Below are 23,682 nucleotides of genomic sequence, written 5' to 3' on the forward strand. Positions count from 1 at the left end.
AAGATAAAAATACATTCCCTAATATGAAAAGTGCTGTATATGCACATATCACTTTTGATCTTTCACTGTGCATGTATCTATGTATCTGTAGGAATTTGTGTGGTACAAACTTAGAATCAAAGTACATGGAGTGGTCATTAGTTGACTGGGAGGGGGTGTTGGCATTGGAAGTGGGGGGCAGTGATCGAGAAGGCAGACCCTTCCATTTGCTGCAATTTCCAATATCATAAAGTCTTCTTTATGAGACCACCATGTAGATGATAATTGTTAGAATTGGGGGTCTCTAGTTGGCACAGGTTGGTACTTGCGACAAATAGGGACCCTCTCCTCTAGTCAGGGTAAAGGGGTACACTCCGAAAATAACCCCTGCTCACCCCCTTGGTAGCCTGGCAAGAGCAGACAGGCTTATCTCAGAGGCAGTGTGTAAAGCATTTGTGAACACATACAGTAACCCAGTGACAACACTACAAATGGACACCACACAAGGTTTTATATCAAAAATAAGTATTCTTTTATATGGAGTTACCACCAGACCATAAGCAACAAGAAGAATCCACAGTACTATTAGAATTCAAGAGTTCTGGTTAAAAGGCTTAAATCAAGGTTCTGTGCGAGGCGGTAGCCCTGTCTGGCTACAGCGTTGTTGAAATAACACAGAGTCTAATAAATCCAGCAGACCGTGTCAGTCTGGGCCCACTCAAATGTCGACAGACTCAGTTACAGTACCCTTTACTTGATGCGGCCGGCACGGACGTGCGAGCCGGTTCCGGTGTTTGCTGCGGTGCAGAAAAGAAAACGTTGCAGGACGCGTTGTCCCTCGAAGCGGTGCAGGCAGCGGCCCATTGACGGAGTCGTTGGATCCAAGGCGTACGTTGCAGGGCGAGACGGTGCTTCGTTGCGGTGCTTCCAGCTTGCGGTACGGCGACAGAGCCGGAGTTCAGGAGCTGGCGTGGTTCAGTCCGGACAGCGGTGCGAGTCAGGCAGTGCTTCGCAAAGCGTGTGAGGCGGTGCCCAACTCTGGTGCGTTCACAGGACTCGAAGTCAACAGCAGTGATCACGTCGGTCAGACTAGTACGAGTCGGTCTAGCGAGGCGTTTGCCGTCGTGGTGTGGTAAATTAAATATTACCCGGACATAGTTTCTATACATTAATAAAGAATAAGGATAGCTCATAAAATGAGAGGCAGAGTCCGTGGTGTCCGAGTCAAAAGCTTTATTACAATGACTCGAGTCAGTGGAGAATCGGGTTCCATCACCACTAAGGTTCAGGAAGGGATATCTAACGTTTTATTCACATAGCACAATATATATAGTAAAACCATACAATTGCAATGAATAGAGAGGGCGGAACACTCCAGGCGGAGCAAGTGAAAGAGAGAGATAAGAACACAAGGTCGTGAAAGAAGGCGTGTAGGGAGGCGTACACGTGGGTGTTCACTTGATGAGTCATAGGTGTCTCATAGGTGGGTGGATGCATAGAGGAGGTCTGCAGGGTCAGCAGAAACCTTTTCCCTACATGTGCGCGCAACTGGTCATGACGTGGAATTGACGTGTAACTGGGGAGAGCTGGCTTTAGCACTAGTAGAGGAGTCTGGAGTCTGGGATGCCAGAATGACCTGCACCTTTGGCACATCTGATATCTTGTGTTTGGAGGATGTATTGTCTGAAGTAAAGGTCTCTCGAGTAAAAGCTGTTCATCACTAAATGCTAGTGTGCGCATATATTTCTTCGTGCATTGCGTAGGGCCATGGGCCTACTATGGCAACGGGTTCAGTAAATCACTTGCATGGAGACAGGAAGGCTAGGCCCTATGCTCTGCAGGCGGAATATGTTTACCTCTTTCACTAGACTGGAATGTGTTTTTGCGGAGCTGAGCAGATAACTGTAGGCAAAATACCGTCTTGGCAGGCAGGCCAGGCCGGGCACCTCTCGGCTGAGCAGGGAGTAAGGGAGAGGTCAGGGATGCATACCTAAACTGCAGCTTTCAGAGTCAGAAGAGGCTCGGAGCCTGAATTCAGGGCCTGGCTCGGCTGGGCCACAAAAACGTGTGCTTCTCGACTTATAAACGTGTACCATGTAAATGCATTGGCAACGTAGGCTTTAAGGCAGAATTATCGTTTCTTACAGGGAGGGCCTGGTAGTTGACATGCTAACGTTGGACGCAAATGCAAATGCGTCTTCATTTCGGTCACATAGGGAAAATGCATGGATGTCATGCACATACACTGAACGTTGGGGTACACGATAGGGGACATACGTGGCCATATAAAATTTCATTTACCTCAGTGGTGTCCACCAGTCGCAGTGCAGGCAACGGCTAGGTGACGGCATCAGGACAGAGTCGGTGAGCTCAGAGCTTGCGTTGTTCGAGGCGGACGTTGGTCGATGCGGTGCCTACAGGACAAAGGGCCGGTCGTGAGAGTCGGTCACAGCTCCCTGCCTCTGTAGCCGCTGAAAGAGCGTTTTCAGCAGCAATCCACAAAGGCTTGTGAAGTCTACTGGTCCTGAGACTTCAGTCAGGGGGCAAGCTCTCTTCCAAGCCCTTGGAGATCTTTCACAAGTTAAAAGTAAAGTACACAAAGTTCTTTCTCCTTCCTTAATCAGTCAGGCAACCACTGCAGGCCAATCCCCCAAGCAGCACTTCAGCTTGGGAATAGTCTCTCCTCAGTTTCTTCAGGTTCCTCTCCTCAGCAAAGGTTTCTTCTTGTAGTCCAAAGGTGATCTAATTTCTTGGGATCAGGGTCCCAATATTTATACCCCAAAATAGTTTGTTCTCTGAGGGGAGAAGGGCCTGTGCCCAGTCCAAACCAGTTCTGAGGCAATCTGTTTACCAGACTTCTCCTTTCCTTTCACAGTGCAGGGCAGAAACATCAGACACCTCACAGGAGGTGGAGCCAGCATTGTGGAAGGCAAGTAGTCCTGGAGCACTTTGTTGACAGTCTTCCTTCTCTTCTTTCAGTGTGCAGGGCAGAGACATCAGACGCACCACAGGGGGTGGAGCCGGTAGAGAGAAGGCACAGCCCTATTGAAGTCGCAGGTGCAACTCCTCCCTCCCATCTAGATGCAGATCTCTCTATTCACCACTGGGCTGCCCCAGCCTGTCTCCTGGAATCCCCCAGCCCTCTCACTCACAAACCCAGACAACAAAATACACAACCTAGCAGAGGCGGATTGAAAGGTTAAGCAAGCAAATACCTCCTTCTAAAGGTGGTATTTGCAAACACAGAATATTAAAATAAACTTCACTAAAAGATGAGTCCAGGTATACTAAACTCGAATTGCTACCATGTTCTCTGAGTCGGTTAGGATTATGAAATGTAATAATTCTAACAGCCCATTCTGGCCTATGGAGAACAGGTAGCCTTGCAATAGTGAAAGACGAAAATGGTTGGAATCCACTATTGGGACATGCCACACACATCAGGGCTTGTCCTACCTTATACTTACAATGCACCCTGCCCTTGGGCCTACCATAGGGGTGACCAATATGAAGAAAAGGGAAGGTTTAGGGACTGGCAAGTGGGTGCACTTGCCCAGTCAGCATGACAGTACCAGACTGCACGCAGGTTGTGCAATGGCAGACCTTAGACACATTTTACAAGGCTGCTTCTGTGGGTGGCACAACCAGTGCTGCAAGCCCACTAGCAGCATTTGGATTTACACGCCCTGGGGACACTCAGTGCATTGTACTAGGGTCTGACAAGTAAACCAAATAGCCAAACATGGAATCACTAATGAATACATTCATTTACAGTAGGGAGCACTTGCACTGTGGCACTGGACAGCAGTGGCACAGTGCCCAAAGCATCTAACACCCGCAAAAACACATGAGGCAACAGCAAAAGTGGAAGGGAGACCCACGCCAATGGTGCCAGGTCTAACAATAATGCTGTATTTTGACAAGATACCTTGGTCTCGGGTGAACAATAGTGTGGTTAACATTGAAGAGTTCAAACAATACACATTTAGATATAAACAGATCACACTTAATGACAGCTCCTGCAGGGAAGGAATAATCAGGGCATTTGAGAACATATGGGGATTGTTTCTGGACCTCAACAGAGTCAAATGATGACACTTCCCTTCTCCTCAAATAAATGTTTACTTATCTTATTAAAGGTGTAAAGTTATGCTGGTTGAACAATATTATGTAGCATATTTGTTCATATAGTGAACCGTATGTTTAAAGAATAATACAATCAGGTGCACAAAAATCTCCTAAAAATGAACTGGATGCTATGAGAACTTAGTGAAACAAATTAGAAATCATAGCATCACAAGGCAGAATGGTACAGCATGAAGGTGCTTTATGGACCCCATGTGAATTTGTCTTGTCTGCGGTATGGCTGCTGGTAAATATACAGAAGAATATGGATGATCACGTTTGGTGTATTCGTTGTCACAGAAAGGCTTGCTGGATCTCCCCTCTATTAACATGTGTACCCTCTCAGCAGGATGAATCTCCTTACAGTTCTTCTATTTGGTTTCAGTATCTTTGGAGGGGTGTGGACAGATCCTGCATGTGACCCAGCACCAGCAAGTAAGAAACTGTCTACTTTTAGCACATCATATTTGTATTAAAATTCTGATACTTTCTATTAACATATGAAATTTTAAAATCATCTTATCAGCATGGTTCTCAAGCCAAAACAGCAAGACGCAATCAAACCTATTCCTGTGGCAAGATTGTAATTTCTAGCAAATTTGTTTTGATGTGTCTTGCATTCATGTGACTGTTGTTAGTATTTGCTTGTACTGAAAATTCAATGTTCAATATCTAATTTGTTAGGATATTTGACTAAAATGTTTTCCAGTTTAAAATTAAAAGTGTTTATCAATTAAAAAGCAATGTTACAATCAACACCCAACATTGGCTGCTTTGACATATGTAGGTTACCAACCTTCTGATCAAAGTAATCCTAAAATCTAGGCACAGCAATACACATACAGTTCCTTTTTCAGACACTAATGTCAAAGTTATGCTATTTTGTTATTTTATTACTGAGCGCACACATGCTCCAAAGAGCTTCGGAGGACTGGCAAAACCACAAAACAGGACATGCATTGCAGGGAGGAGTTCCTTTGCTGAAAAAACCTCTGTCCCAGTCAGACTGGCTTTCCAAAATTCTGAAATAAGCAAATGGCCTTGGTGGCTCAAAGGAGGGGTCAACAACTCCTTTTTTTTACTATTTCATTACTACTTTTTTATACTTTCTCCTTTACTAGAAATGTGCAATATGGCCAATGCCGGCTAAATGTGCTTCCATTCCTTGATGCCTAATAGTGCATGCGCAGTTACATTTTATGGTACTGAAGCAAGTGAGTAGATAGTGTGAAATACCAGCATATGCACCATTGGCATAATGAACACAGTCGTGACTAGTAGACACTGCCTGGATCCTACTTGAGAAATAGAAGAGACCCACTTTTTTATAATTCTCAAGGGAAAGAAGCCTATTTTAATAACAATAATAATTTGTGGATCCAGGGATATTTCTTGGTCCATTAGCAAGCCACAAGTTCACCACTCAGGAAACAGGAGGAGGACACATCCCAATGCTTCTGGACAAGTTTCTTCCATCCATTCAAATGGTGAAGCCACGACCACTAATACCTGTGTTATTGAGAGATTAATCTTTAGACTCTTCTCTTCATCCATTGGACTGTAGATACCAAGCATTTTGCAAAGTTGCTAGATTTAGTAGTACAAACTGAATTTCATCAGGGTAGTTATAAAAAGACCATACTAAATAAATGAAACAGTTTTATTAATGATCACAGATATATACATTTACCAGACAGTTTAGAGCACTGCTCCATTTCATGCCTAGAGATGGTTATTTTACACTACTGAGGTTCCATGAAGATATCTTGTAAATAGTCAAGGAGAAAAAAATCATCAATTTCAATATGATGCATCTCTCCAACACAACCTTGTAATGTCGATGTGGGGGCGGACGTTGTCAAGGAACTGACAAATACAGCAAACTCTTCACCCATCACCACCATCGACCATCTCCATTCTGAGCTTATTTCAGAAAGAAAATGAAGGGCTCTATGTAGTGTGCGCATGTCCGAAATGGGCATGACCATCATCCAAGATGTTACTGGATTCAACAAATGAGGGAGCGATGCAGTCTTCAGTCTCTCACTACCTCCAACAATAACCACATACACAAGACTACAAGGAGCATTGGTAGAACAAGGCAAGGGGAAAGGGATAAGAGAGTAAACAGTGACACAGGACTGCATCAGTCTGGTTTGTAATTTCTGCTGGGTACCGATGGCTGCAGGTTGCAGTGGGTATCTTAATGCAATAGGAGCTGTCTTTATTAACCAGCAATGAAAGTCTTGCATCTACCTGTGACTGAGAATGATACACCTTATTGATATTGCTGTGTTGCTAGCTCTCTGCACTTTTATGTGGAACTTATTTCTAAAACTCCAGCTATGTCACTATGCACTCTCTGCTAAGATGATTTAGAATTGCTTCCTTTGTCACTTATGTATCATAATATATAAATAGAATTTCCAACATAGTCCTGTCTTAAGAATCCATCTTTCCGTCACAGGATAAACCTCAAGTGCAATGCAAAAGTCTTACAGTCTTTAGAAAAGTTCAAGTTAAATATTCTAAATAGTTCAAAGTTTGTTTTCACGACACATCACGACATTCAGAGTCCTTCGGTGTATTTCCCAATATCATGCAAAACAGCCTCCAAACACCCAAAACCATTATAGAGTAAGCTGGGCATGTTTGCCTTGCTTACTCCCCTGGTGCACGATTATTGTGGGTAGTTACACCCCGACTCTCAAGGTTCATTGTCCAGCATTGGTGCGTTGTGAGAGCACTGTCCAAGTTCCAGAAGTGGCACAGGTGTTTGTTGCAGGTCAGAACACACTGTAGTATCAGATCTCTGCAAACGTCTCAGTACCGCTTTATCCCGAGGCAATCATTGTGACAAATGTATGAAGCACAAAAAGTGGAGCATTGTGACAAGTGTATGAAGCGCAAACAGTGGAGCATTTTGACAAGTGTATGAAGCACAAATAGTGGAGCATTGTGATGAGTGTATGAAGCACAAACAGTGGAGCATTGTGACAAGTGTATGAAGGACAATTAGCAGAGCATTGTGACAAGTGTATGAAGGAAAAATAGCAGAGCATTGTGACAAGTGTATGAAGGACAAATAGCGGAGCATTGTGACAAGTGTATGAAGGAAAAATAGTGGAGCATTGTGACAAGTGTATAAGTGAAAAATAGTGGAGCATTGTGACATGTGTATGAAGGACAAATAGCGGAGCATTGTAACAAGTGTATGAAGGAAAAATAGCGGAGCATTGTGACAAGTGTATGAAGGACAATTAGCAGAGCATTGTGACAAGTGTATGAAGGACAAACAGTGGAGCATTGTGACAAGTGTATGAAGGAAAAATAGTGGAGCATTGTGACAAGTGTATGAAGGAAAAATAGCGGAGCATTGTGACAAGTGTATGAAGCACAAATAGCTGAGTATTGTGACAAGTGTATGAGGGAAGAATAGCGGAGCATTGTGACAAGTGTATGAAGCGCAAACAGAGGAGCATTGTGACAAGTGTATGAAGGAAAAATAGCGGAGCATTGTGACAAGTGTTTGAAGGAACAATAGCGGTGCATTGTGACAAGTGTATGAAGGAAAAATAGTGGAGCATTGTGACAAGTGTATGAAGCACAAATAGCGGAGCATTGTGACAAGTGTATAAAGGAAAAATAGCAGAGCATTGTGACAAGTGTATGAAGGACAAATAGCGGAGCTTTGTGACAAGTGTATGAAGGAAAAATAGTGGAGCATTGTGACAAGTGTATGAAGGAAAAATAGCAGAGCATTGTGACAAGTTTTTAAAAGAAGAATAGCGGAGCATTGTGACAAGTGTATGAAGGAAAAATAGCGGAGCATTGTGACAAGTGTATGAAGCACAAATAGCGGAGCATTGTGACAAGTGAATGAAGGAAAAATAGCGGAGCATTGTGACAAGTGTATAAAGAACAAATAGCGGAGCATTGTGACAAGTGTATGAAGGAAAAATAGCAGGGCATTGTGAAAGTGTATAAAGAACAAATAGCGGAGCATTGTGACAAGTGTATGAAGGACAAATAGCGGAGCATTGTGACAAGTGTATTGGTGTCTCAGTAGTGAGATATCTGTGCACGGTGCATATCTGTATTAAGAAAGTCCTGTTTGTTTCTATGTACCACCCTGTATCAGATAGGCAGTGACAAAAATGTATTTGCTTGCTCTACATCGAGTTTTTAATGTAAATACTAAAGGCAAGCCAATAATGTAACTTGAGCACCTTTTTAGTGCTAGACACACCAGGATTTCCATGGTAAACCAAAGAAATAAGTTCAGTCTAAGACCTTTGAGCAGCACAAGCAGATCATGTCTCACCACATTTCCTTCTCTACACTCAATTCACTAGAAACTTTGTAATCCAATTTCCAAATTCCTACTTGGAGGCCACCCCTTTTTAAGATACTGTTTCACTTTCACCATTTGCTAAACTTCTACACACATTTTTTCAAATCAAATCAAATCAAAATCCACTTTATTTGATTAATAACAATCTCTTTAAAAACTTTTTAAAAACAATATCACATAAAAATCAGATTGTCGAGGAGGAGCTTCGTGGGCAAGTAAGATGGCCGCGTAAGCTCGGAGCTCCGGAGACCCTCCGACCCTCCGCATAAATCCTGATCGAAATCCTGTTCCACGGTGGTGGATTCTTGTTGGTGAATGGTCGTAGAGACGGGATCTGCTGTCCGATTCAAAATCCGACACTCATTGACGAAGATACGTCGTGTTGAAGTTCCGTGCCAGGGGCGGACCATTGTCTCAGTGATGGCCGGCGGCTGCGACACTGAAGTGCATGATCGATATGCCGAGTGAGTGACTCCTGATCCAGCCGGCGGAGCAAGCGGAGTTGCGGAGTGGCCTATCGCTGGCTGAACATTCGCGGCTGCTTCGCTCCACACTTGCTTGTGTACTCGTAGGGGTTCCGGTGTGCCACCCTTTGTTCTGTCCCTGGTTTCAACATGGCGGGCAAGGGCGACCCCGACAGAACGGCGAACCAGGTCAGCAGGAAGACGGTCCAACCCCAAACCAACAAGATTGACCGCTATGCCCAACAGAGGACCTCGCCAACTGTGGCCGCTCATTCAAAAGACACTCTACGTGCGGGCTCGCCAGATGAGTCAGAGCCGACACTCCGGGACATCATGGGGGCTATAGCTGGCATCAGAACGGAGATGCACAAGCAAAACGAGGTCCTGACACACAAAGTCGACACCCTGGCGATCGACCTCAACCTGATTAGGGCCGATCTTGGCAAAACCAATGATAGAGTGAAATCACTGGATATCAAAACTGCGAGCCTCACGACTGATGTCTCGGACCTGCAGACGGAGGTCCGGAATTTGAGGTCTGTCAACGACCTATTCTCAAAGCGGCTGGAAGACTTTGAGGGACGTGCCAGGCGGTAGAACGTTCGAATCATTGGGGTTCCGGAGGGTGCAGAGGACTCGGCCACCGACCTCTTCGTTGAGGACCTGATAAAGACTCATCTGGCCCCTGCGGGCCTCAGCCATTTCTTTTCGGTTGAGCGGGCCCACAGAATGCCGGGTGGACCGCCGAAGTCGGGCGCCACGCCGCGACCCATCATTGCCCGCCTGTTCAATTTCAGAGATCGAGATGTGATCCTACAGGCCTCGAGACGGCATGGGCTCCTCAAGTTCCAGAACGTGGATGTCAACTTTTACCCGGACTTTACTAGGGCTGTTCAGAGGCAGCGTCAAAGTTTTGCCGGAGTGAAGCGACGTCTCAGAGACTTGGGGATGAAATATTCAATGATGTTCCCCGCTAGACTGCGTATTGAGCACGATGGTCGTGCTGTATTTTTCGACATGCCTGAGACTGTAAGTGACTGGCTGGACACCTTGCCGCACAGACGCGAGGAACTGGAGGAACAATCGGAGGGTGCCTCGGGAGGCCCCGATCGTCAGGAGTAATACTCATTTCACTAACTTTGTCGGTCGGTGTTCCTGTTGACTATGGCCTACAAGCCCTACTGTAGCACTTTATTGTGAATATCCTTTTTTTACCATGGAGGGTGGCGGGGGGGGGACTACGTGATCTCCCTTCTCCTCTAGGGTCTTCTTGTAGTTTAGTTCATGGGGCGACAGGCACACTGCTGTTTGGGGGCGCTAATTAGTCTGCTGCAGGGGTGCAGGGTGGGGAGTGGTATGTGGGTTGGTTTTGTTTGCTTTCTTTGTTTCTTCTTTCCTTTCTTAAGGCAATGCAACGTCTGCTTTAATTCTTTTAATGTATCGATGAGGCCTACTGGGGTCGGCGGAGGCCCGGGATTTGACGATGGGGAGTAGGAAATTAAAAGTTCTGTGTTGGAATGTTAATGGCTTGGGTGACCGCATCAAGAGAGGGGTGGTTTTGCAATTGTTTAGGAGAAGTATGCCTGATGTTATTTTGTTACAGGAGACACACTTGGTGGGAAATACGTGTCGTGCACTCAACAGGAAGGGTTTCAAGATGGTGGCGCATTCAGGGTTCTCTTCGGGGTCCCGGGGGGCAGGGATTATGGTGCGCACGTCTCTCCCATTTGAAATTGACTCCAGTGTCGAGGATGAGAGGGGGCTGTACGCTGCCGTCACGGGGAGATGGGAGGGGCGGTCCCTGAATCTGGTTTCAGTTTATGTTCCCCTGGGGTTACAAAACAACACCTTTCAGGACCTTGGAGGCGCCATTTTGAGTCTGCCCGAGGGGTTGCTTATTGTGGGTGGTGACTTCAACTCAGTCTGCTCGGGGACCTTGGACAGACATCCGCCTAGAGATCTCTGTGGTTTCAAATCCTGGTTGTCCGATTTCCTCGACACTATGGGACTGATTGATTGCTGGAGACTTATGCATCCCACCCAGAGTCAATACTCGTTTCATTCTGGGGCGCACGGTAGCCTCTCTAGAATAGATTATGTCCTGGCCTTGGCGGCCCATGCGCCGGCGATTTCCGAGGCCCGCATGCTGGCAAGGGGCATCTCGGACCACTCCCCGGTGTGGGTGTGCTTTGACTTCGACATTGTGGTTACCGAGCGGCCTGTAGTAGTCAACCCGTGGTATTTTCGAAACCCGAAGACGCGCGGACTCCTGGCCAGAGCTATTGAGCTCTATTTTACTGAGAATACTGGGTCGGTCGCATCAGCCGCCACTTTATGGGAGGCGTTTAAGACGGTTCTGCGAGGTGAGGCCCTCACCCTCATAGCGGAAGTCCGCAGGCACAGAGATGCCGACATGGTGCGCATCGAAGCAGAGATTATGGCGCTGGACTCCCAATTGGAAGCGGGCCCGACGCCTGAGTTGCTCCATGCCCTCTCTCTTAAGCAATCAGAATATCGCGATCTTGCCTCCGATGCTGCCCTTGTCATGGGTAGAGAACAACAGGGTAGAATTTATGATGTCGGAGACAAGGCGGGCAAGCTCCTTGCCTGGCTTGACAGGAAGGAGAGAGCTGGCCGCGTAGTTCCGGAGGTGCTGGGGGACGATGGCCTGCTTGTCACTGATCCTAGGGCAATAGTGGAGTCGTTCTCTGACTACTTTCAGGGCATTTACACTTCGGTCTCGGACCGGTCTGAGGCCGACTCCTGTGCTCTTTTGGCGGACATAGATCTCCCGTGCCTGCCGGAGGCAGACCGTGCCGACCTAGACAGGGACATTACTGCTGACGAGATAGCCCTTGCCATTCGTTCCCTCAGGTCTGGTAAGGCGCCCGGCCCCAATGGCATTCCAGTGGAACTGTATAAAATCAAGCCAGATGTCGTTTCTCCGCCCCTACGGAACATGTTCCTGGAGGCGCGAGAGACGGGCATGCTGCCCCACGACCAGAGGCTGGCCACCATTGTGGTTATCCATAAGGAAGGGAAACCAAGAGATTTGTGCCGATCGTATCGTCCCATCTCTCTGTTGAATGCAGAGCCTAAGATTCTTGCCAAACTGCTGGCCAACCGCTTGATTGGCGCTATCGGCGACTTAGTGCACCCGGACCAGTCGGGCTTTATTCCAGACCGCAACACTGCCCTTAACCTTCGGAGACTCCACAGAGCCCTGGCTAGGGCCCACACCCTCGAGGAGCCAGCTGTTCTGGCGTCGTTGGATGCCACGATGGCGTTTGACTCCCTTGAATGGAACTACCTGTGGGCAGTGTTGGCGAAGCTCGGCTTCGGTCCGGAATTCGTAGGGTGGGTTAAACTTCTGTATGCCAGCCCGCTGGCTAATGTGACGGTCAATGGTCGAGTTTCCGCGTCCTTTGCTCTTCAGAGGGGCACCAGGCAGGGCTGTCCTCTGTCCCCCCTTTTGTTCGCACTTGCACTTGAACCATTGGCAGCCTGGATACGTAACCACCCTGACATACATGGCATTCGCTGGTCCCCTGAATTCGAGGACCGAGTGTCATTATACGCAGATGACATCCTTCTGTATCTCACCTCCCCTTGCAAGTCTCTCATCGTGGCGTGTGACGTGCTTCGACTCTTTGGTCAGTACTCTGGCCTGGTTATTAATTGGTCGAAGTCGCACTTATACGTTCTGAGAGGGGGGACACCTCGTCTTCCGAGGGACTGTGGCATACAGGTGGCGAGACATGGATTCAAATACCTGGGGATCTATATCTCCACTGACCCCAAAGCACGCTATGAGAACAATTTGCTTCCCCCTCTTCTTCGTCTCCGACGTGACGAGGAGGGGTGGCGTAAACTCCCTCTCTCTCTGCTTGGGCGCGCGGCGTTATTTAAGATGATGTCCTTGCCCAGATTCCTGTATGCCCTGCAAAATACTCATGACCCGGTCCCGGACAGATACTTTGACGAAATCGAGAGCTTGCAACGTGCCCTGCTCTGGGACGGCCGGCCACGCATTGCTATCACGAAGCTCACGCTCCCGTGGTATGTTATGTTATGTTATCTATTTTTTATATAGCGCACGGATGCCGCAGCTAAGAGGCGTCCCGGCGCTTGGAGATCTGAATAACACAACACGAGTAAGAAGGCTAGACAGGAAACAGACTAGACTGTAGAGAAGAGAAAAGTCTTCAAGGTCTTCCTAAAAAGAAACAGATCTGGGATTGAGCGGAGTGGAGCTGGAAGAGAATTCCAAAGGGCAGCCGCCAGCACTGAAAACGAGCGTCCACCCATTCTAGCCCTTTTAAAGCGGGGCACTATGGCGAGGTTCAGTCCAACAGAGCGGAGAGCTCTAGCAGGAGCATAGTGCAGAATAGTCTGTGCAAGGATCGGAGGGGAGGCTAGGTTGAGAATTTTAAAAGTTAAGCAGAGGGCTTTAAACTTAACTCTTTGCTCAATCGGAAGCCAATGAAGATTCCGGATGGTTTGGCGAGCTGAGACAAATTTCGGGAGGCCGACAAGCATCCTAGCAGCCGCGTTCTGAACCCTCTGAAGACGGGACAGTTCGGCCTGATTTAAGCCCAAGAACAGAGAATTGGCATAGTCCAGTCTGGTAAGAACCAGAGCCTGGACCATAATCTGTCTTGTCTCAGCATCGAAAAATTTAAAAATGGGTCTCAGACCATGCAAAGTACCAAAACATACGCCAGCCACTCGTTTGGTATGGGAAATAAATGAAAGCTTGTCATCGAACCACACCCCAAGGTTTCTGACTTCACTCACAGGGGTAGGCACAGGGCCAAGATCAGTAGGCCACCATTGATCTCCCCATAGACCACTTTCCTTACCGAAAATAATGACATCGGTCTTAGAGGCATTGGGGAATAGCATTACCCGACGTGCGGAGATACTATTGGGCCTCCCAGTTGGCGGCCATTAATCATGGCCTATACGGACCGGTGGATAGTCCAGGGTACGCCATGGATCGGTGGCTCCTGGATGGCGGGAAATATCATAGGGCGCTGTATACGAGATCTCTTGATAGGCGGATGTCTGGGCCAACGAAAACCGCTGTGCACATCTGGAGAACGATCACAAAGGCACAGGGGTGGAAAGACAAACTTACAATGGCAACTCCACTTTATGACTCTGAGATTCTGGGTAAACTGTGGCACACTAAGGGGTTTGATAAGTGGGACATGATCGGGATCTCTAGTGTGGAGGACATGATGTTGCAAGGGGAGGTGAAGTCTTTTGCCCAACTACAGACGGAGTTCCAGCTGGGTGGAACGGAATATTTTCGGTACGCTCAGCTGCGACATGCACTCCTGTCCGCCATGCCGGAGGGTGCGGCAATTCCCGAAAGTTCTCCCTTGGAAGACCGGGTACTGGACGGCCACATGCCGGACAGCGCTATCTCTCTGACATATAAAAAACTGATAAATGTCCGCATGGATCTTCTTCTGGGGGTGAGAGAGCAATGGGTACGGGACGGCATATCTGTATTAAGAAAGTCCTGTTTGTTTCTATGCACCACCCTGTATCAGATAGGCAGTGACAAAAATGTATTTGCTTGCTCTACATCGAGTTTTTAATGTAAATACTAAAGGCAAGCCAATAATGTAACTTGAGCACCTTTTTAGTGCTAGACACACCAGGATTTCCATGGTAAACCAAAGAAATAAGTTCAGTCTAAGACCTTTGAGCAGCACAAGCAGATCATGTCTCACCACATTTCCTTCTCTACACTCAATTCACTAGAAACTTTGTAATCCAATTTCCAAATTCCTACTTGGAGGCCACCCCTTTTTATGATACTGTTTCACTTTCACCATTTGCTAAACTTCTACACACATCTTTTCAAATCAAATCAAATCAAAATCCACTTTATTTGATTAATAACAATCTCTTTAAAAACTTTTCAAAAACAATATCACATAAAAATCAGTTTGTCGGGGAGGAGCTTCGCGGGCAAGTAAGATGGCCGCGTAAGCTAGGAGCTCCGGAGACCCTCCGACCCTCCGCATAAATCCTGATCGAAATCCTGTTCCACGGTGGTGGATTCTTGTTGGTGAATGGTCGTAGAGACGGGATCTGCTGTCCGATTCAAAATCCGACACTCATTGACGAAGATACGTCGTGTTGAAGTTCCGTGCCAGGGGCGGACCATTGTCTCAGTGATGGCCGGCGGCTACGACACTGAAGTGCATGATCGATATGCCGAGTGAGTGACTCCTGATCCAGCCGGCGGAGCAAGCGGAGTTGCGGAGTGGCCTAGCACTGACTGAACATTCGCGGCTGCTACGCTCCACACTTGCTTGTGTACTCGTAGGGGTTCCGGTGTGCCACCCTTTGTTCTGTCCCTGGTTTCAACATGGCGGGCAAGGGCGACCCCGACAGAACGGCGAACTGGGTCAGCAGGAAGACGGTCCAACCCCAGACCAACAAGATTGACCGCTATGCCCAACAGAGGACCTCGCCAACTCAGGCCGCTCATTCAAAAGACACTCTACGTGCGGGCTCGCCAGATGAGTCAGAGCCGACACTCTGGGACATCATGGGGGCTATAGCTGGCATCAGAACGGAGATGCACAAGCAACACGAGGTCCTGACACACAAAGTCGACACCCTGGGGATCGACCTCAACCTGATTAGGGCCGATCTTGGCAAAACCAATGATAGAGTGAAATCACTGGATATCAAAACTGCGAGCCTCACGACTGATGTCTCGGACCTGCAGACGGAGGTCCGGAATTTGAGGTCTGTCAACGACCTATTCTCAAAGCGGCTGGAAGACTTTGAGGGACGTGCCAGGCGGTAGAACGTTCGAATCATTGGGGTTCCGGAGGGTGCAGAGGACTCGGCCACCGACCTCTTCGTTGAGGACCTGATAAAGACTCATCTGGCCCCTGCGGGCCTCAGCCATTTCTTTTCGGTCGAGCGGGCCCACAGAATGCCGGGTGGACCGCCGAAGTCGGGCGCCACGCCGCGACCCATCATTGCCCGCCTGTTCAATTTCAGAGATCGAGATGTGATCCTACAGGCCTCGAGACGGCATGGGCCCCTCAAGTTACAGAACGCGGATGTCAACTTTTACCCGGACTTTACTAGGGCTGTTCAGAGGCAGCGTCAAAGTTTTGCCGGAGTGAAGCGACGTCTCAGAGACTTGGGGATGAAATATTCAATGATGTTCCCCGCTAGACTGCGTATTGAGCACGATGGTCGTGCTGTATTTTTCGACATGCCTGAGACTGTAAGTGACTGGCTGGACACCTTGCCGCACAGACGCGAGGAACGGGAGGAACAATCGGAGGGTGCCTTGGGAGGCCCCGATCGTCAGGAGTAATACTCATTTCACTAACTTTGTCGGTCGGTGTTCCTGTTGACTATGGCCTACAAGCCCTACTGTAGCACTTTATTTTGAATATCCTTTTTTTACCATGGAGGGTGGCGGGGGGTGGGACTACGTGATCTCCCTTCTCCTCTAGGGAGTTCTTGTAGTTTAGTTCATGGGGCGACAGGCACACTGCTGGTTGGGGGGGCTAATTAGTCTGCTGCAGGGGTGCAGGGTGGGGGGTAGTATGTGGGTTGGTTTTGTTTGCTTTCTTTGTTTCTTCTTTCCTTTCTTAAGGCAATGCAACGTCTGCTCTAATTCTTTTAATGTATCAATGAGGCCTACTGGGGTCGGCGGAGGCCCGGGATTTGACGATGGGGGGTAGGAAATTAAAAGTTCTGTGTTGGAATGTTAATGGCTTGGGTGACCGCATCAAGAGAGGGGTGGTTTTGCAATTGTTTAGGAGAAGTATGCCTGATGTTATTTTGTTACAGGAGACACACTTGGTGGGAAATACGTGTCGTGCACTCAACAGGAAGGGTTTCAAGATGGTGGCGCATTCAGGGTTCTCTTCGGGGTCCCGGGGGGCAGGGATTATGGTGCGCACGTCTCTCCCATTTGAAATTGACTCCAGTGTCGTGGATGAGAGGGGGCGGTACGCTGCCGTCACGGGGAGATGGGAGGGGCGGTCCCCGAATCTGGTTTCAGTTTATGTTCCCCCGGGGTTACGAAACAACACCTTTCAGGACCTTGGAGGTCGCCATTTTGAGTCTGCCCGAGGGGTTGCTTATTGTGGGTGGTGACTTCAACTCAGTCTGCTCGGGGACCTTGGACAGACATCCGCCTAGAGATCTCCGTGGTTCACAATCCTGGTTGCCCGATTTCCTCGACACTATGGGACTGATTGATTGCTGGAGACTTATGCATCCCACCCAGAGTCAATACTCGTTTCATTCTGGGGCGCACAGTAGCCTCTCTAGAATAGATTATGTCCTGGCCTTGGCAGCCCATGCGCCGGCGATTTCCGAGGCCCGCATGCTGGCAAGGGGCATCTCGGACCACTCCCCGGTGTGGGTGTCCTTTGACTTCGACATTGTGGTTACCGAGCGGCCTGTAGTAGTCAACCCGTGGTATTTTCGAAACCCGAAGACGCGCGGACTCCTGGCCAGAGCTATTGAGCTCTATTTTACTGAGAATACTGGGTCGGTCGCATCAGCCGCCACTTTATGGGAGGCGTTTAAGACGGTTCTGCGAGGTGAGGCCCTCACCCTCATAGCGGAAGTCCGCAGGCACAGAGATGCCGACATGGTGCGCATCGAAGCAGAGATTATGGAGCTGGACTCCCAATTGGAAGCGGGCCCGACGCCTGAGTTGCTCCATGCCCTCTCTCTTAAGCAATCAGAAAACCGCGATCTTGCCTCCAATGCTGCCCTTGTCATGGGTAGAGAACAACAGGGTAGAATTTATGATGTCGGAGACAAGGCGGGCAAGCTCCTTGCCTGGCTTGACAGGAAGGAGAGAGCTGGCCGCGTAGTTCCGGAGGTGCTGGGGGACGATGGCCTGCTTCTCACTGATCCTAGGGCAATAGTTGAGTCGTTCTCGGACTACTTTCAGGGCATTTACACTTCGGTCTCGGACTGGTCTGAGGCCGACTCCTGTGCTCTTTTGGTGGACATAGATCTCCCGTGCCTGCCGGAGGCAGACCGTGCCGACCTAGACAGGGACATTACTGCTGACGAGATAGCCCTTGCCATTCGTTCCCTCAGGTCTGGTAAGGCGCCCGGCCCCAATGGCATTCCAGTGGAACTGTATAAAATCAAGCCAGATGTCGTTTCTCTGCCCCTACGGAACATGTTGCTGGAGGCGCGAGAGACGGGCATGCTTCCCCACGACCAGAGGCTGGCCACCATTGTGGTTATCCATAAGGAAGGGAAACCAAGAGATTTGTGCCGATCGTATCGTCCCATCTCTCTGTTGAATGCAGAGCCTAAGATTCTTGCCAAACTGCTGGCCAACCGCTTAATTGGCGCTATCGGCGACTTAGTGCACCCGGACCAGTCGGGCTTTATTCCACACCGCAACACTGCCCTTAACCTTCGGAGACTCCACAGAGCCCTGGCTAGGGCCCACACCCTCGAGGAGCCAGCTGTTCTGGCGTCGTTGGATGCCATGATGGCGTTTGACTCCCTTGAATGGAACTACCTGTGGGCAGTGTTGGCGAAGCTCGGCTTCGGTCCGGAATTCGTAGGGTGGGTTAAACTTCTGTATGCCAGCCCGCTGGCTAATGTGACGGTCAATGGTCGAGTTTCCGCGTCCTTTGCTCTTCAGAGGGGCACCAGGCAGGGCTGTCCTCTGTCGCCCCTTTTGTTCGCACTTGCACTTGAACCATTGGCAGCCTGGATACGTAACCACCCTGACATACATGGCATTCGCTGGTCCCCTGAATTCAAGGACCGAGTGTCATTATATGCAGATGACATCCTTCTGTATCTCACCTCCCCTTGCAAGTCTCTCATCGTGGCGTGTGACGTGCTTCGACTCTTTGGTCAGTACTGTGGCCTGGTTATTAATTGGTCGAAGTCGCACTTATACGTTCTGAGAGGGGGGACACCTCATCTTCCGAGGGACTGTGGCATACAGGTGGCGAGACATGGATTCAAATACCTGGGGATCTATATCTCCACTGACCCCAAAGCACGCTATGAGAACAATTTGCTTCCCCCTCTTCTTCGTCTCCGACGTGACGAGGAGGGGTGGCGTAAACTCCCTCTCTCTCTGCTTGGGCGCGCGGCGTTATTTAAGATGATGTCCTTGCCCAGATTCCTGTATGCCCTGCAAAATACTCATGACCCGGTCCCGGACAGATACTTTGACGAAATCGAGAGCTTGCAACGTGCCCTGCTCTGGGACGGCCGGCCACGCATTGCTATCACGAAGCTCACGCTCCCGTGGTATGATGGGGGAATAGCATTACCCGACGTGCGGAGATACTATTGGGCCTCCCAGTTGGCGGCCATTAATCATGGCCTATACGGACCGGTGGATAGTCCAGGGTACGCCATGGATCGGTGGCTCCTGGATGGCGGGAAATATCATAGGGCGCTGTATACGAGATCTCTTGATAGGCGGATGTCTGGGCCAACGAAAACCGCTGTGCACATCTGGAGAACGATCACAAAGGCACAGGGGTGGAAAGACAAACTCACAATGGTAACTCCACTTTATGACTCTGAGATTCTGGGTAAACTGTGGCACACTAAGGGGTTTGATAAGTGGGACATGATCGGGATCTCTAGGGTGGAGGACATGATGTTGCGAGGAGAGGTGAAGTCTTTTGCCCAACTACAGACGGAGTTCCAGCTGGGTGGAACGGAATATTTTCGGTACGCTCAGCTGCGACATGCACTCCTGTCCGCCATGCCGGAGGGTGTGGCAATTCCCGAAAGTTCTCCCTTGGAAGACCGGGTACTGGACGGCCACATGCTGGACAGCGCTATCTCTCTGACATATAAAAAACTGATAAATGTCCGCACAGATCTTCTTCTGGGGGTGAGAGAGCAATGGGTACGGGACGGGATAGAGATCGACGACGAGGACTGGCAATGTGCTGTGTCATCCCCTAAGGAGGTCGCTATCCCCGCCCGTCTTCGATTGGTGCAACTAAAGATCCTGCACAGAGTCTACGCCACTGGCCCCAGATTAATACATATGGGACATTCGGTTGACGGCCTCTGTCGGCGTGGCTGTGGTGCTCTCGCCACCTTTATGCACATTATTTGGGAATGCAGCGTGATAGCTTCCTATTGGAGACGGGTGCACATGATCATGAGTGAGGTGACCGGGGTAGAAGTACACGCGGAGGCCCGGAGATGCCTCTTAAATATCTGGGGCCCAACAGATCATAACACTGCTCAAACCCAGTGGGTAACCCTTGGGAATATGGTCGCAAAGCGGGACATTGCACAGATGTGGGGAGCAACAACAGCCCCGAAAGTGGTACAGTGGAAGGCCAATATGGATTGGTGTATGTTCCGAGAAAAGACTGTGTATGTGGCCAGGGGTAAACCCAAAAAATGGCAGAAGTTGTGGGGGGCTTGGAACGAGTATAGAGGTGACATCTGCATACCACCGGAATCCGCTCCACTGGAAGAACACTTGACCCCATAGCCTACAACTCCAACTGACGGTTCTATATCCCTATTATCCTGTGCTTCCTTCCCCCATCGGTTCTTTGTATCTATATGGTTTTGAATCTAATTGTTGTCATTGTGCCTAGCTGACTCCTCGATTAGGCCTCTTTGCATAATGGGTTAATTGCCTTCTTTCTTAGCGCTAGTTTTGGCGCCTCTTTCTGTACTTGTTCCTTCTTCTTATAAAATATAAAAAATGAAAAATTATAACCTTCACTCGTTCTGGTACCTTGCTTCTTGCGATTTGATTTGCTGCTTCTGGAATTGCTGCCTAGCCTCCGGGATGTAAGGCTGAATAGCTGTGTGCACTATTTGAAAATAAAGGTTTTACATTTTTTTTTTTTTTTAAATCAGTTTGTCTGTATACCATGCGTACAGAGATGATTCCAGAATTTCATAGATTTGCTGCCATTAAAAAACAATTTCACAATTATATCAATTTATCCCTTTCAATGTAACTCAGTGTGTTAGGTAAACCGGCGCCATTTGGACTGCCAATCTAGTCTTCCTACTTCGAATAGATGCAACAAGGAAACTTGCAACACCAAACATGACTACCGGAAATTCCATTAATTGTAAATAGAGTAGTGCTGGTTTAGACTGCGTAAAACCCTTGTTTTTTAACAGTGGAAAAATAAACTTTGACCGACCCGCAATATAAAAGGGACAAAAGAACATTAAATGCATTGTATCTTGGAGAGAGTGGTCATCACAATTACAAGGTGCAGCATCCTCCGGCCTACTCCACCCCTTCAGATCACTTAATAAAAAATAAATCTGATTAAATCAAAATTTCGTTAGCAGCCATCGGTGAAAGGGAATTGTTACAATAATAAGATATGGTTGAATGGATAGGGACGAAATAAGCAGATAATGGGCCCTTACCATTGGTTTCCATAGTTCTATTGCTTCCCTCTCCAGCTCTCTAATCTTTATGAAGTTAGTTTTAACCCAGTTTAGGTCAGCTTTTATCAGACCCTCTGGGTTTGTATAAATCTCTGGACGCCCCAGAATCCTAGATGTTGCTTTAATAAAGGACAACCACTGGATTTCCTTAACTTTCTCTAACTTCATACAGTCCCTAAAGATCTTATGGTTTAGGGTAAGATTGGGGTTCAACCAAGTTCTAATCCATAATAGAATAGGAGCCATGTTAATTATGTATGAAATATATCCCATACCCAATTCAAGGTGGACCGCAAAGGTAGCCAATGATTGTGGAAGGGCTAAAAGGGCACGGAGGAATTTATTTTCCTCTCTCTGGATGGAATCAGGTTGTTTATAGCCCCATATTGCAGCCCCATACCTTGCAATTGCGATGGTTTTTGCTTTATATATGGATAAAATCGCTTCACACGGTTTGCCCCCCAGCCTCTTAGAAAAGCCTAATGTTGCAGCGGACGATCTTCTCACAGCTGTTACTTTAGTGGAAAGTTGGGGGACCCAAGACCCATTGTCGTCAAATACAACCCCCAGGTACGTAAAGACTTTCACTCTAGAGATTGCAGAATCATTGCAGTAAAATGTTTTGATACTGTTCTTTCTTGAGCCCAGTGATATAACGTGCGATTTTCCATTGTTAATCCAATGATTTAATAAAATCCCCAAAATCCATTCATATTTGGACACTGCACCACCACTGCTGCCACAACACACTCATGCTGATCCCCCACAGCTTCACCATCAACATACATTTCCGGCAATTTGGCTACGTAGTCAGCTTTAACATCGCTGCCCCCAGAAATATGCTGAATCTCAAAAATGAATTCTTGCAACCTAGCAAAAACGCCTCACTGATCTCGAAGAAGCCTTACCAGATCCCACCCCACCCATCATATCAAAGGGTTGTTATCCATGAAAAAATAAAAGGTTTGCCACGTAAAATTTTTTTAAATTTTTCAACTACCCAAACACAAGATATTAACTCTTTTTCAATTGTGCTATAATGTACTTCAGCACCTCGCAAAGCTCTGGACATAAAAGCAACAATACCTTTTTTCCGATTTGCAATTTGCCTGAAGGCAGCCCCCAAACCGATAGAACTTGCATCCACTGTCACCCAAGATTCACCTTTTGGATCAAATGTTTTGAATGCGGGAGCTTGAGCAATCAATGTCTTAGCTTTGTCAAACACATCATTATGCGGCTCGGACCACACAGACAGCACCCCTTTCTTCAAGATTGTTCTCAATGGCTCCGTAGAGATTGCATAACCACTCACAAACCTTGCATAATACTCTCCTAATCCAAGGAAAGATCTCAACGAATCTTGATATAAGGTCTGATAGCATTTGGTATAGCACTCACCAAATCCTTCTTGGGAAGAATTCCTTCACATGTGATTCGATGACCCAAGTGATCTATTTCTTTGACTTAAAACTTGCACTTATTTTTACAAGTCACCATTTTTTTTAATGCAGCCGAAATCCACTGTGAACTGTTTGAGGTTCAATAGTACCTTCAGCACACAACATGTCCAAATGTTGTTTAAGTTGTTGACGCACACCCAAAGGTACCATACGGACTTTGTGTTGTATAGGGACAGCCCCTTTTTTTAAGCTGAATACGGTGGGAAACCCCTTTCTCCTGTACCACGTTACCTGCAAATACTGCATAATATTTTTCAATAATACTTTCCACTTGAGACTGTTTCACATCCACGTGGCCCAGCGTCACATCACGTAACACAATGGGATAATATGTACCTGGACACAGCATCACACCCAGTTTTCCTAAATCATACCACCCAACTATATCCTTACCATTGATCCCCACATATTTTTTGGTTTGTATACTACGTCCCTGAAATTCAAGTTTGCCCTCAAATTACCCTAACATATCTATATCCTAAATTGGCAAACGTTTTAGGGTTTACATCTGACTGTCAAATCAATGTGTTTCTACTAGCTTTTAAAACTGAATTCAGAGAGAACAGTAATCGGAAAACCTGATTCAGCCATTATGTCAATGGCTACATCTCCTATATGTATTTCACCCACTGGAGCTTTAAAACCAGCATTAATAGCCTAAACATTATAATCCTCTTTTTTTTTTTTATAAAGTTTTTATTGAGCAGAAAGAGGTTAAAATACAATTCTTGAATGAGGAGTTTTAAACAATGGAATTAAAAACAGGTTTAGAAAAGAAGCTTCTTCTGTAAATTGAAATACACAAAGATAAAACATGCTTAAGGAGCGAATTAAAAAAGGGGGGGTAAAAAAA

At 47.6% G+C, this 23,682-nt stretch overlaps 1 long non-coding RNA gene across 1 annotated transcript in view; it reads left to right on the plus strand.

Annotated features, from left to right (window-relative positions):
• Positions 1–4,453: 4,453 nt before the first annotated feature.
• Positions 4,454–23,682, plus strand: part of LOC147724835 (uncharacterized) — a 36,865-nt gene continuing 17,636 nt past the window's right edge. The window contains exon 1 of the long non-coding RNA XR_015309936.1: positions 4,454–4,539. This is a non-coding gene — a long non-coding RNA (uncharacterized LOC147724835). The remainder of the gene's footprint in view (positions 4,540–23,682) is intronic.

The sequence above is a fragment of the Lissotriton vulgaris genome, chromosome 4_1 (assembly GCF_964263255.1).
Source record: "Lissotriton vulgaris chromosome 4_1, aLisVul1.2, whole genome shotgun sequence".
Taxonomy (NCBI): Eukaryota; Metazoa; Chordata; class Amphibia; order Caudata; family Salamandridae; genus Lissotriton; species Lissotriton vulgaris.